The sequence below is a fragment of the Sander lucioperca genome, chromosome 23 (genome assembly GCF_008315115.2).
Source record: "Sander lucioperca isolate FBNREF2018 chromosome 23, SLUC_FBN_1.2, whole genome shotgun sequence".
In the NCBI taxonomy this organism is placed as follows: Eukaryota; Metazoa; Chordata; class Actinopteri; order Perciformes; family Percidae; genus Sander; species Sander lucioperca.
The window spans coordinates 5,230,835-5,233,334 of record NC_050195.1 but is presented as its reverse complement, the minus strand read 5'-3'; the positions used below and the strand labels follow the sequence as shown (position 1 = coordinate 5,233,334).

Sequence of the window (2,500 nt, the reverse complement as noted above, 5' to 3'; positions counted from 1 at the left end):
TTTTCAACCAATCATTATTATAATAGTTTTTATTCCAGATATCACTGAAATACTCTTTATCTGCTGTAGATTACAACGATTCTTACATATAATAATAATAATAATAATAATAATAATATTACTAACACACACACACGCGCACACACACACACACACACACACACACACACACACAGACTCACGCACACACACACACACACACACACACACACACACACACACACACACACACAGACTCACGCACACACACACACACACACACACACACACACACACACACACACACACAGACTCACGCGCACACACACACACACACACACACACACACACACACAGACTCACGCACACACACACACACACACACACACACACACACACACACACACAGACTCACGCACACACACACACACACACACACACACACACACACACACACAGACTCACGCGCACACACACACACACACACACACACACACACACACACAGACACACACACACACACGCACACACAAACAGACAGACACGCACACACAGACAGACATATACACACACAGACTCACGCACACACACACACACACACACAGACACACACACACACAGACACACACACACACACGCACACACACACACACACACACACACACACACAGAGACACAGACACAGACACACACACACACACACACACACACACAGACTCACGCACACACACACACACACACACAGACACACACACACAGACACACACACACACACACACACACACACACACACACACAGAGACACAGACACAGACACACACACACACACACACCCACACACAGACAGACATATACACACACAGACTCACGCACACACACACACACACACACACACACACACACACACACACACACACACACACACACACACACAGACACAGACACGCACACACAGGCAGACACACACACACACACACAGACACACAAACACACATTAACACACACAAAGACTCACACACACACACACACACACACAGACAGACACACACACACACACACACACACACACACACATAGACAGACACACACAGACACAGACTCATACACACACAGACACACACACACACACGCACACACAGACAGACACACACACACACACACACACACACACACACATAGACAGACAGACACAGACTCACATACACACACAGACACACACACACACACACACAGACACACACAGACACACACAGACACACGCACACTCACAGCGTAATGTAAAGATTTTTATGGATTTTGTTTTATAGAGCTATATATTAAAAAAAGATCAAAAGTCAGTTTTGTTATTTAAAATTTTAAATGAATCTGTACAGAAATGTATTTTATTGTTAAATGAATGTATTTATAGTTTGTAGGAGATGTTGAGATCTTTTTAAATAAGACTGAACCTGTTTCTGTTTAAATGTTTTATAAAAGATGTTTAAAGCACTTTTATTCTGAAAGGACATGATGAGGCAGGAAGTAAATCAGCTGTTTGTATCCGGTGTGTGTTCCTGTTGTTATGAACAATCAATAAAACATCCAGATTTCTCTTTGGAACGCGTCATGTTTTAGTTTTTCCTGTTAACCACACACTCAAAACACAATAGATTTCAGTCTTCAGGTGAAAGCAGTGGAAACACCCCATTCATTAGTATTTAGAGCACTAGCGGAGCCAGGATTTTGATTGTAGGTGGGCCTCCAGAAAACTGGATGGGCCCATTAAAATAAGCCAAAAAAAACGGGTTCCCCCTGCATACAGACAGCCAGACACTAACGTTAACGTTGGCCTAACTGTTAGTCTACTTGCCTTGCTGGTGTGAGGGGGTGGCTACGGGAGGACTTGATGGGGAGAGGGCCGCCGAGCAGGATGGTAACTCGTCACTTGTAACTGCGTTACTTAAAGGTCCCATGGCGTGACAATGTCACTTTATGAGGTTTTTTAACATTAATATGAGTTCCCCCAGCCTGCCTATGGTCCCCCAGTGGGTAGAAATGGTGATAGGTGTAAACCGAGCCCTGGGTATCCTGCTCTGCCTTTGAGAAAATGAAAGCTCAGATGGGCCAATCTGGACTCTTCCCTTTATGACATCATAAGGGGAAAGGTTACCTCCCCTTTCTCTGATTTGCCCGCCCAGAGAATTTGGCCCACCCATGAGAAAGAGAGAGACATCATGGCTTTCAAACCCTCCACCTTGTTCCCCCCCCCCCCCCCCCCTCCTCCTCCTCAATAGCATTTAAAGCTACAGACACAGAAATGGCACATCCTAAGGAAAGATCATTGTGGGACTGGCTCTAGTGGCTGTAATTCTGCACCAAGGCTGAATTTAGGGAAAGAGACTTCAGATACAGTATTAGGGGACCACTAAGGTCTATATAAAGAGACTTCAGATACAGTATTAGGGGACCACTAAGGTCTATATAAAGAGACTTCAGATACAGTACATGTGTGTGTGTGTGTGTGTATGTATGTATGTGTGTG

The 2,500-nt window shown here is 44.7% G+C and overlaps 1 protein-coding gene and 1 long non-coding RNA gene across 2 annotated transcripts in view; both read right to left on the bottom strand.

The window, feature by feature from the left end:
• LOC116057839 (protein NLRC3-like) overlaps positions 1 to 2,500 on the bottom strand; it is a 556,293-nt gene that overhangs the window by 64,996 nt on the left and 488,797 nt on the right. The gene's annotated exons all lie outside the window — the stretch shown is intronic.
• LOC118494365 overlaps positions 1 to 2,500 on the bottom strand; it is an 11,643-nt gene that overhangs the window by 286 nt on the left and 8,857 nt on the right. Inside the window, exon 3 of the long non-coding RNA XR_004896493.1 lies at positions 1 to 121. This exon is cut by the window's left edge and continues 286 nt beyond it. This is a non-coding gene — a long non-coding RNA (uncharacterized LOC118494365). The remainder of the gene's footprint in view (positions 122 to 2,500) is intronic.